The following is an 18,263-nucleotide window of genomic DNA, read 5'->3' on the forward strand; positions in this document are numbered from 1 at the left end:
CATCGATGTCAGAGAGAAACATCCATTGGTTGTCTCTCATGTGCATTCCGATTGCACTGAACCTACGACACAGGCATGCACCCCTGACTGGGTATTGAACCCACAACCTCTCGGTCCACAGGGCATCGCTCCAGCTACCCAAGCAACACCAGCCAGGGCTGTAGGTAAATTTTGAAGGCAAGACATATTTTCTTGGCATATTTTAGGAAAACGACTTTAAGTACAGCATAGAGTTCCTATTTAGAAAACAGTAAGTATTATAAATGACCATGTTAATGGGGATCACTGAGCTGGTTGCTTACCTAAGCAGCTGTGTATCGGTTCTGATCTCCGTTATGGTGTTTGTAAGAATATTCACATTTGTCTTACAATGGTGGTAAATTATCAGCTGTAATTTGCTTTCAAAACATTTTTTTTCCTTGAAATACATATATGAAGAGTTTAAGGCAAGTCTACATTTTTAAAAATCTTAAATCTGTTTTATGTTTAAAACATCTATTTTCTGTTGAGTATTATTTTGTTTTGGATTTAACCATTGTTTAGCATTTTAATAATCCATAGAATACCTTTTCTCACAAACTAAAAATAAACATATTTGTAGATACCTTCTACTGAGAAAGGTATTCTAAATGTGAAAATATTTATCATAGAATTGCTAGATTGTAATTAGAGTACTCTCTATGATTCTAATTAGAATTTACTTTAAGAGTTCACCACGTATGAGCCACACTACTAAAATACTTACCTTATCTCTTTGAATCTTTAGGATTATCCAGTGGAGTAGAGCTGTTATCCCCATTTTGCAGATGAAAAGTCTACTGCTAAGAGAGCAGAATTCGTGGTTTGCCCACTGCCACAGCGCCTGTCTGTGGTTGAGCCAGGAATCCCACTCAGATCTCTAACGCCAGAGTCTTCCCCACTCTGCTTGGACACAGAGTTTGCTTTTCCATGCTTGTGGTGTTTGCACCTCTACTGAATTGTCTCTGCACCAGAGTCTTTGGGCCATGAATCCATACCCCGGATGGAGTTTATGTAAAAAGCAATAAGATGCCTCTTGTTAAAGAGATAGAGTGTGTAGAGAGAAGGGTTGAGTTGGAGAGTCACAGGAAGTGACAACTAATTTATTTCTGTTGCTTTATGCTCTTGTAAAGATTAAAAAAAACCCTAGGTTGTGACTTTCTTTTATGAAATGTTCTAATTTCTGTAGAGTCGCCATGCATTATTCAAGATTATGTGATGATTTGAATTTCAGGAGCAGACAGATTTTTTGATGAGGATTTCAAGCTGTGTAATTATGAAACCCATATAGGTTAAAAGTTCAGAACTCGTTAGCTTAATCATTAAAAAATAACCAATTTCTAAGCCTGGCATTTCATTTTAGAGGGGTACGGTTACAGTGTCACTTACTACGGTATTTCTGGATTCTGCCTCATGTCCCACCCCGTACTGAGAGTGTCCATGACCACCTACCACAAAGCTTGTTCTATGCTACTACATAATTTATAAGCAAATTCATATTTTATGGTGGAAAATTTGGTGCTATAAATTAAGGCACATTTCTAGTAATTTCTCTAACACTTTTCTTGGCTCCTTAAAAATTAAAGGAAGTTAATGAATGGGTGCCAAATATCAAAAAGGTTCATTGGAACCTGTTATAGGTGTCAGAGTATACATTTAGGAAATTAATAATAAAACTCCTTCACAAAAAAGCATACATGTTTCAGAATAAAATATAAGAAAATTAATATTCAAGTAAAAGAGGTAGTTCATAAAGGAGTGTTTTTTTATTGTGGTAAAATATACTTAACAAAATTTACCATTCTAACCATTTCTATTTGTACAGTTCACCGTCATTAACTACAGCGATTATAGGTCATCTTCAGAACTTTTCATCTATGACTGTTTCTATTTTGAATGAAACAATGTGGACATCATTGAGAATATGGATTCATAGAGGTGTTAGGACCTTTAAAGCTTTGACTTTTCAATTTATGTAAAACTTAACTTTAAAGTTGTAGTTTTTTTGACTCCAGGTAAGAAACATGACCTCCGATGATCTAAGTGAATTCTTTGCTCAGCTGTTGAAATACTGTCAGGGTCATGCTTACTTTCTCTGGGCTGCAGGGGTATGGAGGGGAAACTGTATTCACATAAAAGCAATCTTATATAGGACAATTTGACATGATTGAAGGCACCGTGATTGTGAACAGTTAAAAACGGAAAATAAGATACGGTATTTATGAGATGTTTGACTGGAATGAATATTTTAATGCACATTATCTTGCTTTGTTAAACAAGGGAATTGAGATGCACTTGCCTGTTAGACAGGAGTTGCTTTCACCTAATAGTTATGAGGGATTTTAAGTTTATCGACTCTTCATTTCAATGCTATATAAACCCTCCCCTTGGAATCTAAGGGGGTCATATTTTTTTCTAGAGCATTACTGTTATATTTTAAGAATATATATATATGTATATATATATATATTTAATGCTTGGAGAATGATAACAAAAAGAATTTTTTATTGGTTCATTTCATGCTTGGTAAGATTCCAACTGTCAAAACATTATAAAATTTTGAACCTAGAGGCACATTTCATCACCAGAGTACTAATTACTGCAGAGAACTGGATCAAGTCATTCTGTAGTGGTATTTATTAGAGCTGCCCAATTTTAATGTTTTTTGGACCAGAGACACTTTAAGAAAAGGTTAAGCTGTTTTGGCACAGAAGTGGAAAGAAAAACTGCATAGTGTGTGCAACACGATCGAGTCTAATACCGGAAGGGGGGAATCAATTGAAAATTAGTCACCTACTTGCGCTGAGCCACAGCATCTTATTTTCAGGGATGCCATGCTCATGGCGGATCTTATTCTTCTTGATTTATTTCCGTTTTGTTTAGCGTTGGGCACCTGCTGTGTGCCCGGCACTGGTGATATCAAGGAAATGTAAAAGACGAGTGTCTCCCTTAGTGGTGCCTCCATTCTTGTGGGGACAAAATAGACAACAAGCAAAGCAGCAGCAGTGATACCCCAAGTAATGCGTGGTGAGTGCTGTGAAGGCCAACATGGCGGAGTAAAGGATCACAGAGTGAGGGAGTGGGGGGCTGTGGAGGGAAGGGCACTTTAAATAAAGTAGTTCAAGGAAGCTCTTCTGAGGATGTGACATTTGAGAATAGTCATGAATGAAGGTCATTTGGAAATACTAGTCATATAAAATTTTAATAGTGAGTACACAGATAGTCCTCCTATACTACACATGGTATGAATAAAATTACTATAAAATATAATAAAGCAAATAAAACAACTATAAGCTATTAAATAAGCAAATATAGTAATGCTCTATTGAATAGATGTTTATTAAATTTCTGTCATGTGGGAGACATGGACTAGATACTAACTAGTCTAAGGGGGAGAAAAGACAAATATATCTCTATGTTCAGGAAAATCGCAGTTCAGTGTCAGGCATTGTGGTTTCACAAGAGAAGAGGAACGAGCAATTGAAAGCCAAGTGTGTGTGGGATAGAACAGGTTTTCTGTTGGGCCAAACACTAGCAAAGTGTGTTATGGTAATTGGTTACAGTTCTCTTTGCATCTTCTGCTCTCTCCTCCCCAACCAACACTATGAGGTCCTTCAGTGATGATCAAATATTCATTCCAAGTACTCAGCGTGGAATGGGTGCTCAGTGAAAGCTCTATGATTGTGTGAGTGAACACAGAAGTAGACTGCAAGCCTTTATAAAATAAGGCTTTGCAGAAACATAGAGGAGGTGAGAGAGAACATGCCTTGCGTGTATTTGTAAGGGTGAAATTTATTTAAGAGTAGGAAAAATAATCCATCCAAGTTTAAGAAGGAAACAAAGAACAGGGGAGAGGAAGAAGTAAGATGCAAATGAGAAGAGGAGTGGTAGAATGACTCCAGAAAACTGGATGGAGTGTGGTCAGCAGCCCAGGGAGGGGTGATCTTGAAAAGTTTGGTGTGACATTTTTCCTTCAAAGACAGGAGAAAAAAATAAGACAGGTTGAATAGATGAAGAAACATCTTGAGGTGTGGAGGGAGTGATCTAGGGTCATAGATTTAATGAAGAACAAAGGGACACCACCTGAAATAAAGAGGGATTAAAAACTCTGAAAGATAGATGGGTTTTGGAATTTGAAATTTTTCAGATTTTAGGAAGGTGATAGATGCATGTACCATACACTTGGCACTACGCCCCCCCCCTTGTCTGGTGCAGTACCCCGGAGTGATACACATTCACACTGCTCTAGCAAAACACAGTAATATTTACACTTAATGCGATAAAGATGATAACTGGCCTGCAGTCAATGTAGTTTATACCAAATTTATTAAAAAATAAAGAAAAACCTAACTGAGTGTGCAGAGCACTTTGAATGTTGGAGTAATGGGTAAGGCATGGTGGACCTCTGCAACTTGCATTGCCTGTTTTTGTTCACAGGAATAATCGAAAGGATCAGGGTATTCAGATTTGGGAAGCACCAGGTATTTTGAGCAAGGGGGTATGTAGGGTAGCTGCTGTGATGTCTGAGATGGCAGAGTGGTTGCTTATTGAAACTCCTCACCACATCCCTGAGCCTTCCCATGTACCCTTCTGGCCACGCGCAAGGGGTCTGATGCTGACAGCCTAAATGGTCATCCAGAGTGAGTTGAACAAGCACTGCAAGTTCATTTCTTTGTCATTCCTGAATGGCATGTGTTCCTTCGGCATGGGGGAGCTTAAATTATGAGACTAGCATACAGTTTAAAATGAGAGTTAAAGAAGAGATGAAATTATGGAGGTTTTTAGGAGGCTTTTTGAGAAAGCCTATGTATGCCATTGTGCCGGGATATATTATTTAGTAGGTGGCTGGTTACTAAATAAGTGAATTACTATAATTAGTAAAATTATGAATTTTTATAATTCATTCTCAATGAATTATGACTAAGTGATTTTTGTGTGTGTGCTTGTACACAAACTTTTGGTCTGCATATTTTCCAAAAAAGGATTATAGTTTATGTTTAAATATTGATGTAATTTAACATATAATTTCCATATCAGTGGAGATTTGTGCTGGTTGATTTTATAATCTCAAGTGAATGTTGTAATCTAAATACTAAGTGATGAACCCTAATATTAAAAATTTTTAAATATTAATGGGAAAAAAACCTTTTTATGGGTGTAATCTTTTGGGCTTTTCATTTCACTTTGAAAGTGTTCCATACTGAAGACTGTGAAGTTCCATTCTGAAGGGGTCGCTGGAGAGACCGTGGAGTGGGAGCCCAGGGGGTGCCGGGGCTCAGTGTGAGGGATCTCCTTGGAAACTTAGTTGCCTGGTCAAAAATTGAGACTAGCAACAGGTCTGGGGTATAACTCAAGACTCAGAGTCTCTAAAGTGGGAGGAATAAGTCTCCATTCATAATTGGAGAGACTTGTTTGACTAGGTAAACAGAAAATCGTCTAACTATGAAGGCAGATTTTCAGTGTGTGCACATGTTTTAATGGTATATGATTTTTGATTATGGAAGAATTAAATGTCCTTCATATAGAATGAGGAAAAAATAGTGTCCAGCCACAGCACTCCGAACACACCCGATACTGTCTGCTCTCAGAAGAAAGTGAGGAAAAAATATATGTATACACACATACACACACAATTTGATTTTGGCGTATAAAACAAGCACATAAACATTTTGGTCATTGGATTTCAGAATGATTGTCCAGCATGAGAATGTAGACACAAGTGGAGATTATCTAGGCTTGGGGATTCATTGATTAAATCATTATAATAGTGAAAGGAATAACTGTATAACCTTCACTCGAATAAAATATTTTTAAAATTCTCAGTATCTCTAAGAACTTAGATATTTGTCATATCAGATAATTTTGTTTTTATTTTTCTTTTAGGGATTTACTTCCAAAGTGTAATGTAAAACCTCTTGTCTTGGAGAATTTTACCAGGGCAAGTTTGTATATAAAAATGTATTTTCGAGTGCATGGTATATATCCTTTTATGTTTTTAATGTTGTTTTGGGTCAGAAACTACAAAGTCTTTTCGTGGTGGTGTTTCTTTCAAGAAGCTATAATCAAATATAATCTATATGGATAATCATTTCTATGGAAATCTTTCAAACTATTTTTCTTAAGTGGTTTAATTTATCCACCTGGACTATTGATTGATAAAAGAAAATTTCTCCCCCTTTTTTTGATCTAAGAACTAATTTTTAAAAATCTCATTTTGGTGCGTAGCATTTTCTAATTTAGCGTCTTGTCCTATAAATATGGAAGATGGCTGAAACTCCATTGAAACAGAGGTAATTTTGGGGGAGCAGAATACATAGAGAGTGGTAAAATAAGTTTGTCGCATTCCTATTGCTATATTTCAGTCTGGTTTCCAGAACTATTAGGGGGTTAAGAAATGCTTGGGTGGCCCTGTGACTTTGGTCCGGGTACGGCGGGAGAGTTCAAGACCTGCAAGAAAGGTTTGGGCTCGTGTCATGTGAGTGACCAATAAGTAATTTCCGCCAGGTGTAGAGCACAGTGTCCCTGGATTAAACAAGCAAACAAGAGGGAAACATAAATGAAATGCTTCCTAGCTATTAGCAATTTTTGGTGAGTTTGAGGCCTACTTTTCTCATTCTAGAATTGCGTTTGTTCATGTGGAAAGGACTAGTCTTAAGACAATTCGTCGTGGCATCTGTGTATTTTATTATTCTACTTAATATTCTCTTCTCTCACTTGTATGATTTCTAGATTGCAATATCATTGTACATGCTACCTTTAGTTCTCTTGGAACCTCAGCTGCTGTTAAGCACGGTGGACCATCTGCTTCCTGGCTGGTGAAGCAGATGATTTCTCTGTGGTAGTGTCATACGAGATATGTCTGAAGTGTTCAGTTTTTTAATACATATCTGGATAGGCTAGGACCCAATTTCTGGAATTCAGCATGGAGGCATTGTAAGACAAAATATAAAGATTTCCAATTTGTAATATTATGGAGTTGTAGGCTAAATTTTAAGGGTCATTGTACCTTTACATGCTTAGAATTTTATATGTGCCTCAGGATTAAGAACTTGCTGAATAAAGGAATATTAACTTTAAAAGAAGTTAAATGTTGCTCTTGCCAGTGTGGCTCAGTTGATTGGACTGTCATCCCATACACCAACAGGTTGGGAGTTTGATTCCTGGTCAGGACACATACCTAGGTTGTGAGTTCAGTCCCCAGTTAGGGTGCATATGGGAGGGCAACCAATTAGTATTTCTCTCTCACATTGATGTCACTCTCTTTCTCTCTCTCCCCTTCTCCCTCCCCCTAAAGTCAATAAACATATTTAAAATTTTTAAAAAAGATTTTAAATATTTTAAGTGATTGAGGAATAATGGTAGTTGCATTTTTAAAAAGTTTCATCCTTTTATTTTAATTTTAATTTTAATTTTTGAGGCACTACTGAAAATTATTTTTATTTTTCATTTTTTTATTGTTCAAGTACAGTTGTCTCCATTTTCCTGCTACCACTTTCCCGTGCCCCACCCACCCCCCACCTCCCACCCTCAATCTTTCCCCCCTTTGGCTTTGTCCATGGGTCCTTTATACATGTTCCCTGATGACCCATCCCCTATTTTCCCCCATTATCTCTCCCCCCTCCCCTCTTGTTAATGTCAGTTTGTTCTTTATCTCAATGTCTTTGCTTACCTTTCATAACGGCCTGTATGTATATGGTATGTATTATGTATTAATATGTATGTATTAGTATGTATTATGCTAAGTGAAATAAGCTAGGCACTGAAAGACAAACACCATGTGATCTCACCTTTAAGTGGAACCTAATCAACAAAACAATCATCCTTTTGTTTTTAATATGCTAAAGAAATCGTAACTAAATATTTTATTTTAATTAAATTATTGGGGTGACATTGCTAAATAAAATTATATAGGTTCCAAGTGTACAATTTTATAATTCCTGTTCTGTATATTTCACTGTGTATTCACCACTCAAAGTCGAATCTTCCTCCTTTACCATGTATTTGACCCACTTTCCCCCTTACTGCCTCTTCTGCCCACCTTTCCCTCTGGTGACCATTATACTGTTGTGTGTGTCTGTGAGTTTTTGTTTGTTTGTCTTGCTTGTTCATTTGTTGCTTTCAATTTTATATCCCACATATGAATGAAATAATATGGTTCTACAAAGTGACAATAATCAAAACAGCATGGAATGGGCAGAAAAACAGACACAGAGACCAATGACACAGAATTGAGAGCCCAGAAATAAACCCACATGTGTATGGGTAGATAAGTTTTGGCAAAGGTGACAAAAATATACAATGAAGAAATGAAAGAATCGTTAATAAATGATGCTGTGAAAATTGGATAGCCTCATGCTAGCCTGATATTTGTCATTATACACAAAAATTTAACTCAAAATGGATCAAAGACCTAAATATAAGACCTGAAACAATAAATTACATAGAAGAAAACATAGGGACTAAACTTATGAACCTGGGTCTTACAGAGGATTTTGTGAATTTGACCTCAAAGGCAAGGGAAATAAAAGCAAAAATAAATGAACTGGACTATATCAAACCAAAAAGCTTCCACACAGCCAAAGAAACTGCCAACAAAACAAAAAGGTAACCTACCGAATGGGAAAAGATATTTGCAAACAACACTTCCCATAAGGGGTTAATATCCAAAATATATAAAGAACTCATGCTGCTCAACAACAACAGCAAAAATAAAAAAAACACCAAACAATCTAATTTAAAAAATGGGCAGAGGACCTGAACAGACACTTTTTCCAAGAAGACATAGGAGTGGCCAACAGATATATGAAAAGATGCTCAACGTCACTAGCTATTAGGCAAATGCAAATCAAGACTATAATGAGATATCACCTCACACCTGTTAGAATGGCTATTATCAGCAAGACAAGTAATAACAAGTGTTGGAGAGGATGTGGAGAAAAAGGAACCCTCATTCACTGCTGGCGGGAGTGTGAATTAGTACAACTGCTATGGGAAACAGTATGGTGGTTCCTCAAAAAAATTAAGAATAGAGTTACTGTATGACCCAGCAAAACCCTCTTCGAGGTATCTACCCCCCAAATTGAAAACAGTTATTTATGAAGACATATGTATTCCCACGTTCACTGCAGCATTATTCATGGGGGCTAAGATGTAGAAACAACCCAGGTGTCCTTTGACAGATGATTTGATCAAGACGATGCGGTGCATGTATGCAATGGGACACCAGTTGGCCACAAGAAAAGATGGAATACTGCCATTCTGTGACCACATGGATGGATCGTGAGAATATTATGCTAAGAATATATTTAAGGTATCAGCAGAGGAGTACATTTATTGAGACATTTTCATCATTTACCAGGTGACAAATTGTTTTCCAAATTGGATGTATCAGTTCTCATTACCTATATATTTATTTCCTTATGTTTTATTGTGGAGAATATGCGTAACACCACTTTTGCCATTTTAGCCATTTTAAGTGTGTGACTGATCAGCGTTAAGTAAGCACATTCACACTGTTGTGCATCCATCCTTAACATCTGTCTCCAGAAGTTTTCATTTGCTCCAGCTGAAACACGGTACCCTTTAAACATTAACTTTCCATTCTACTACTACTGTCTCCAATTCTGTCTATAGATTTGATTATTCCTAGGTACCTAATATAACTAGAGTTATACAATGCTTATCTTTCTGAGGCTGGCTTAATTCCCTTAGCATAATGTGTTCCAGGTGCATCCATGTTGTAAGTTGGGCTATAATTTTTTTCACCTATCCAGGCTACGTAATGTTCCAAAGTATGTGTATACCTCATTTCTTTATCCATTCATCCTTCGACTTGTTCGATAATCATGTATTTTTTTTCTTTCTAGCCCTGGAGTCAGTAATTTCTCCAAGTTTGGGGTCCTTTTATTGGAGAATAATATTTGTGAAGATCTAGGCACTACTTTTATTTATTACTTCTGACGTGTTGTTTCCAGGCCTCCTCAGGACACAGAGCTGGGAAATACATGTTTACCGACACATGTATGTGTGCACATTTATGTTTATTTTACCCCTTACTGACTTGTTTATCTGTTAAGATTTCTGAAGCCATGCTGATACCGATTCAGTCCCCTACTGCAGGCATAATTCTAGCCTTCCCTCTCTCCTTGCGTATAGTTTCCTACTCTGAGAATGAGAAATCTGGCTATCATTATTCATACTATATACCATATACTATACTATAGTATATAGTATATACTATATACCATATACTATATATTATTATATACATAGTATAATTTCAGATTTGCTATTTCATACCCTTTTATAAAGGAAATTTACTGCCTAGTATATTTGTTTATTTAAATATTCTTTTCACACTTAGCCATAATATACTTGTTAGACGAGAAGAAAGAACCCTCTAAGAATCAACATATACCAAGTGTTCACATTTCTTTGTCTTCTGAATTTTTTCTTACATTTTTTTTTAGTTTGTGTGAAAATTTAAATAAGGTTCCTGCCCTTTCTGTGGTTAAGTTATGTGAGCCAATACTTCACTTTGCCTACAATGGTTTGCACATAAGTCACTCATTACCAACCCGCCCCGACAAAAGCAGGGTGATTGGTCCATCAGCTCTGTCATTCCACAAAGAACAATGCGAGAAAACTCTTGTAACTTAAGGAAATTATTTTGGGTGAAGAAATCAGACACAGTGAGAATATGTACATAAGCACTCCAAATTATTTGAGAATACCCCATTATACTCTCTAAGTTATTTCTATGACATCAAATTATATGAAATGAAAGTTCTGATAACTTCTTCACTGTAATTTAAAAAAAAAATCCCAATCAACAAAACAAAAATCATGGCAAGTCATCAGTATCTCGTACCTAATCACTTTGCTTGTGGATTCACCATTCACTTTCCAGTTTGACAATCTGTTACAGTGTGATGTGCTGTAATTTTCATTTTAGGCTATACAACAGAAATGATATTACAGTTAATGGCTGAATAGCTTCCATGTCACAATTAGAGGTATCCAAAGCAACGAGAGGTGGCAAATTATCCTTTAAAAACAAAATTATAGGACACCTACAAAGAACCAGCTTTTCAAAGGCTTACAAACAAGGCATTCTTGGAGTGAATATGGAGTATGCCTTCCTAATCTCTACTAAACTGTTTCAATTGAGGTTATAGTTGCTTTTGAAAGGAATGCTCTATAGAAATCTTAGTTTTCAGAAACCACGAGTGAGGAACTATTGGAGATAATAAAATAATTAAAATAGATTAGTAGTTATGAACCAATCATTTAAAAAATTTTAATTTAATATGGGAATTCTGTCTCTACTGATGACTTTGTATTTAATCCTAGTACAGTTTAACTGCCTGTGACACGCATTTTAAGAACAATTCTTTAAAATGTGCTTTTTGGAAATCAATCATTTTTCCAGTGGGTGATTCTTTTTCCTGTAGATTTTGCTAGACAAGAATTTTAGTTGTCATTTAAAAAATATGCTTTTTAAGCTATTTCAGTTTATTCAACATTTTTAAAAGCAGATGCTGTTTTTCTCTCTATTTCTGCTGCTGTTGACTATGAAACTGATTATTCCTGGCACTTAATCAATTAAAACTTAAATTGAAACCCAGACTACTTTGTTTGTAACCAGATTTCTGTGCAGTGTGTGGGAAGGCCCAGTCTGAAATTTGCAAGACATTTTAGAGAAGATGATGGTCTTCTGTGAAAGGGAAAAGACTTTGGAATGCTCAGTTTTTTGTAGCTGAATTAAGACATACTAACTCCCTTTGTCCATTTTAATTACCTCCCCAAGATCTAAAGGATCAAGTCTAGAGTCATGAGTCTTTTGTGATACTGCTTTGAATGGTCTTTGCAACTTATTTTCCACATACACCTTCACCCCACTCCCCTACCCCACACCTCTTTCCAGATGTGGCTGTCAGTTTTTCTTGGATTGAGGTCCAGCCAGGACCCATCCTCACTGTGGACCTTTATACATGCTCCTCCCTCCCTTCACTGCCGGGCCCACTCATATATATCTTCTGCGAATCTGCCCCTGGTCCCGGAGTCCCATCCTCTCAGTTTCCATTTCACGTTGCATTGAATCAAAGTCAACCTGTCATAGAATTTTGTAATTACCTGCCTGCTCCACTAAAGCAGTATTTCTCAGTGTGGACCATCAGCCTTGCCTGACAAGCACACTCATGGGACTTGACCCTGACATTCTGAAGCTCTATCTCAGGGAGTGAGCCATAGATTCACATTTTTAACAAGCCCTGCAGAAAATTGTTATGTGTACTAACATTGGAACATTACTGCATCAAAGTGTGTACTTTAAAGGTAGGGGCCAGTTTTTACTTGTATTTGTATCAGTGCTGCACGTTCATTAGATGATCTATAGATGCTTGGCAGGTAAATATTAAGATATGGAGCCCTATACTGTCCCTAAGGGGTAATTATTATCTCCAGTCCAGTTGCCGTTGGCCCACTTAAACATGGTATTGAGTTTAGGACATAGTGCTCTGCTACTCAGAGTGTGGTTTACAGACCAGCAAAATCTGCATCACCCAGAAATGCAGAATCATGGGCCCCACTCTTGACTTACTAAGTCAAAACTTGCACCGTTAACAAAAACGCTTAGTGATTTGTTTGTATATTAAAATTTGAGAAGCACTCTCTTAAAGGGCCAGAATTACAATGCATTAGATAAGGAGTGACTACTTAATGAGACCACATAACTCTAATCATTAAAGAATATGTATCAAAAGATTGAGTGTTTTGAGGAGAAGGTAGTGGGAATGGTTATATAAATGGTGTGCTGTGGAAGAAGCATGTATAAATAGGATTACCTGATTTCTTTATATTGATGGAGATTGATTTGGGACACTAGGGAGAAATTTCATTTTTACATTGTTCTACCTGGATTTTCCTCAATGGAATATGTATCTGATTCCATTAATAATTGCAGAGTGTGTCAGTTAATAGTGATTGCAGGTCTAATAAGGTGATCTAAGATTGAGAAGCATGAAGTAAGTACCTTTGTAGGAAACACATTTTTCAACTGTAGGAAACAGATTCAATGGTAACTTGAGACTTGGGTGTATACGTCTGATATATTATGGTTTAATATTAAAATATTTCTAACTTCTTTAAGTCCAATTCTTTTAGTATGCCTACATAATAATTAAATAATTAAAATTTGTTAATTACTTCCATAGGGTTTTCCTCTTAATTGAATTTACATGCTTGTAAATGCTAAGTAAGAAAATGTTACTTAAGTCTTTCTATTTCTTCTCCTCTTTAAAGTGCTCCTCCCATTTTTTGCTCATCTTAGTTAGTCCTGCAGTACAGGCAAGTGAAAGTTTCTTTCCTCTCTATGATTTCAATTTAGCCAGTTTGGGGGTCTGGTGAGTTTGGTGCTGACATGGGCTGAAGGCAGGAATGGCGAAGGGACAAGGGAATGAGCAATCCAACAGACACCCGAAGTAACGCCGCATAATTTAAATAAGATACTATTATAAAGTAAGTACTAAGAACTACAGTAATCCCTACGTCAACTGAAGGTAGGCAGGTAGCCAGAGAGCCACACTGGGAAACAAAGAGCTGGAGGGTAGCAGAAGTGCTGAGAGACGGCTGCAGTGGTGATGGGTCACGTCACAGGTGGCACCTTTCCCTAAGGTAGATGGAGTGGCAGACAGCCAAGGCCTGTCTGTCAGCCACTGGCACCAGGAAGGGGCAGCCTCCGCTCTGGGAGCCCTCAGTGTCTGTGCTCCATGGCAACAGTGACTGACACTTGTGATGACAGTTCTGCCAAATCACCTCAGACCAAATTTGTATGTATTGCATCTTTTTAAATGTAAGGCAAGTGCTCTAATGATGGCGCTTTTGGTTTCAAGGGGCAGAATCTGACTCCGACTAGTTCCAAGTGTGTTATTGAAACGGAACATGGACCTTTCAGGGAACCCTAGGGCAGGAAGGGAGCCTCTGAGAAATGAAAGTGGGAATGGGGATGTTTTCAGGACCCGAAGCAGTTATTCTCTCAGTATGTGCAAGGCTTTATTCATCTGTCTTTCTCTTGGGGATCTAGTCTGTCTCCCGTTTCTCTTCCCTTCTCCCCCTGATTGGTTCTTACTGCTTACTGACCTTACTCATGGCCTCCGTCCCCAGCACTGTCTTGACTTGTTAGGTTCAGTATCTACTGTTGACTGGCAATAGTCTCTTGAGTCTTGAGTCAGATTCAAAAGGGAGTGAGAGTACCAGATTTCTTTATTTTATCTGTATAAGACAAATCGAGCAAGTGCTTGGCTGCCTTTGAGAGGTGTGCGTCGCTAGTCAGTCAGCCTTTTTGGGTTTGGGGTAGGTCCTGGAACGTGTAAACCTGTCCCGCAGAGACTGCAGAAGCATCAGGTAGTAAAATATATATGTATCACTGCATTTTAATCACGATTACCCATGACATAGTTACTTAACCGACAATAGTACAGCTCTGACTCATTTCAAGACACATTTGGTAGAATTTACAACCGTGAATAAAATACACCTTGAGAAAATTTACTATCTAGTACAGAGACAAGAGCTGATTAGCCTGAACATTTTATTTCCTGTTTTGAAAATAGTGTATCTGTAGTTGTATTTTATAATACTGTTGAACTTCCTACTTATTATCTGACCTCATTTTGTAAAGAAATGTCTGTAATGAAACTTTTCAAAAGCACATATCGTGGGTCACTTCAGTTGGAAGTATTTTCTTATAATAGTTATAATGGAGTAATTATTCTATTGCAAACAAGGTGAACGTGGAAAGTTTGTAGGCTGAGGTATGTTTTCAAAGCCTAGTGGATTAGCAAAGAGTTGAGGAATTAGGTCCAATTGCTTGCACATGCTTGTCTCTTTATTTTTGATATTAAAGCTGATATTTGAATATACAGAAAATATGAGTGAACATGTTTGATCATCTTAATAGATACTTGTAAATTAACTGCTAATTCGATGCACTGTAATGCCATGTGAATTGATGTGTTTTTATTTAAAACTGATAATTTTGATAAAATATGCAAATTTTTAACCACATGTAACTTTCTGGTTACTTTGTTTTATCTTTTCAGACAGTTATTTTATAATGCAAGCTTTTATTTATTTTTAATTAAAACTTTTTTCATTGTTTTCAATTACATTAAAATGATAAAGAGAAACCAGAAGTAGTATTACTCACATAGGTGTCTTTTTTATAATCATGAATTTCAAGATGATCTCTATAATAATTTTCAATGTAGTTCCGAATTAGGTTAATATTTCACCTCTTCATTGACATTAAATTATAGGAAGTTAGTAACCACCTGAAACTTCATTGTGAAAATATAACAACATCAGGAACCTAAACTATTTAAATACTATTCTATAGTTGTGAATAAATCCCAGGAAAATGTGTGCATTTATATCCTACTTCTCTTCTCTTCTTTTTTCTGTTGAAGTAAAAATTTTAAGTATTTGTCTCTTGAAGTTACTTCCTTTTAAGTTTCTTTGTCAGTATCTGCAAGAGGCATATAACTATGCTGCCTTTATAGGATTTTTATAAAGCTCAAATGAAAATACAGGAAACTGTCATTTAGCAATCCATTAATTGGTGGCTTGGATTACTTGTGTTAAAGTGGTAATACAAATTTTGTTCTTAAAATTTTAAGTTACTGCAAGTCAACAAAAATACCCGTGTATGAGATAGCATCTGTTGTTTGTAGTTACCTGAAACAAATGGGAGCCACATTAGGTTCGTTGCCACCTGGGCACGCCTGCCGCGGTAGCCGGTCCCTGGTGCAGCTTTCAGAGTCATAGCTGGACCTCAGCTTTTGTCCCTGGTCTGCCCCAAGCTGAATGAAAGGACGGTACTTAGCCTTTTAAAAATTAAATGTGATAAAATAACTCAAACTAAAATATTGGAATCGAGGTAAAAACTGTATATTGCTTAACATATAAACAACAATTAAAATGATCAGTCAGTTGGAACAAGGATATTGTTGAACATATAGAATATGGGAAAGGAATCATATGGTACATGATTGGAAAAAGAAAAAGAATGAATTGATGTGTTTTGTATTTTTATGAGTTCTTGAAGCAAAAGGGAAAAAGATAAATTTTAAAAGAGCCCTGGCTGGTGTGGCTCAGTGGATTGAGTTCTGGCCTGAGAACCAAAGGGTCACCAGTTCAATTCCCAGTCAGGGAACATGCCTGGGTTGCGGGCCAGGTCCCCAGTACGGGGGGAGGTGGCAAGAGGCAGCCATACATGGATGTCTCTCTCCCTCTCTTTCTCCTCCCCTTCCCCTCTCTCTAAAAATAAATAAGTGAAATCTTTTAAAAAAAATCATTTATCCATGAATCTTGGTCATTTATCCATGAATGCAGGCTTGGTTCTGTCAGTGAGCAGTTAGCCAACATCCAGATGATTCATTGCTGCCCAGAAGGGTTGTATTAGCTTATGAGTTCCACTGCTTTGATAAAGACCAGATGACAGTGTTTAATCAAGATAGGTTTATTTCTTTCTCATGGAGGAGTCTGAGCAGCAGGTAAGTTTGGAGTGGAACCAAGCATCTCTGCTCTTAGAGGTCTGTCTGATCATTCTATCATGCTTTAACAGTGGTTCTTAAACCTATCTATATATTAGATTTATCTGAGGAGCTAAAATAAAAAGATTCCTGGGCTTTATAGCAGATTATAATTTAACCTATGACAGTTAATACCACCCCAGACTTACTGAATCAGAATGTGTGGTTAGAACTTAGTCATTAGACTTCACTTAGCTGCAAGGGAGCCCAGGAAGATAGTCTCTAACTGCAGGCAAGAGTGCAGCGGAAACTTGATTGGGTTTTATTATTGAAAAGGAGATAGATACTAGGGCAGGATTAGTTGTTTTTTTACCAGCAGGTCAAGAGGTCGAGATACTCAATAATAATAATGATTTAAAGTCAAATGGTAGGGAAGAAAAGACAGTGATGGAGTGTGAGGTTAGTTAGCATAAGTAAAACTGGGGTGGTGATATACTGAATACCTACAGGAGGCACAAAATCCAACATGAGTCAAGCATGTGAGAAAGGCCAGGTCTTCCTGGAAATGGAAGGGCTCCTTTAAAGGGGAAGCTCTACCATTTGTTGGCATTTAGAAAAGTGGACTAGGTCTTCATAGGTTCAGACAGAAAGATAGATCTTTATTGAAATATCAGCCAAATTTAGCATATCTTTAAGTTGGACATGGTTTCACAGCCATTTACTTACAAATTCTGATCTTATTTTATAGTATAATATTTAGAAGACAAAGAGAGCATTTTCCTCATTGACAAAATTATGTTCCTCAAAATTCATTCTAGTATTTAAAATTGTAAAAAGAAATTTACTAAAAATAGCAACAAAAAGTTATATTAATAATTATTTTAATAAAACGGTGTATGATGCTTTGGTATCCTTAAGTTATTATACTCAAATTAATGTTACATTTTTCAATGATGCTTATAGACTCTAATTGTGGGTGAACTTTTAGTGAATAAGCTAATGGATTTTGGCTGCTTTTAACAATGATTTTGTGATATTTGGGACTGTTCACTTTTTTCTGCAGAGGCACTTTGTAAACTGTATAACACCAAACTGATATTTTTAGTACTTTGCACTGTATTTGGCACAAAAGCACCCAATGAATAAATGGTACCTTTGTTAAATAATTATTAGTGTTTGCATCCCTAATATAAGACCTAATATAACATCATTACTGATGTTAATGAAACTAATCTCAGTAGGAAATAACAAGAAATATTTCTGACATTTTATTCTTTTCTCAATTTTATAAACTGAGTAGATTAAAATAAGCTTTTTATCCATTGACAAATATTGGATCCCACAGATTGAGTTCATTACTTGGTAGAAAGTTAACTCTCTTGCTTAGTTGGTCAAGATGTTATTCAATAAATTTGTCATGGTTTATAATGACATAAAATATATTTCTAAAAGTGTCTAACTGGTATCTTGGAACACATTTGTTTATCTGGCAAAATCTGGTCTGCAAATGCTCTGGCAGTAGCAGCTTCTTGGACGGCAGTGCTCTTGGATTAGATGGGCTTACTTTCTGGGCTTACTTGCCTGGTTACTGTTCCCATTGCACAAATGGAAATGTATTCCTTTTGTCCGAGGCATCTTTTTTCTCTAAAATGCTTGACTAATGAGACAAGAGATGAGGCTTCTGGGCTGATATGTGCTCTCAGAATTTGGACA

The 18,263-nt window shown here is 36.7% G+C and overlaps 1 protein-coding gene across 2 annotated transcripts in view; it reads left to right on the forward strand.

Moving 5' to 3' along the window:
• PARD3B (par-3 family cell polarity regulator beta) overlaps positions 1-18,263 on the forward strand; it is a 959,988-nt gene that overhangs the window by 151,104 nt on the left and 790,621 nt on the right. The window lies entirely within an intron of this gene.

This window comes from Desmodus rotundus, chromosome 2 (genome assembly GCF_022682495.2).
Source record: "Desmodus rotundus isolate HL8 chromosome 2, HLdesRot8A.1, whole genome shotgun sequence".
NCBI lineage: Eukaryota > Metazoa > Chordata > Mammalia > Chiroptera > Phyllostomidae > Desmodus > Desmodus rotundus.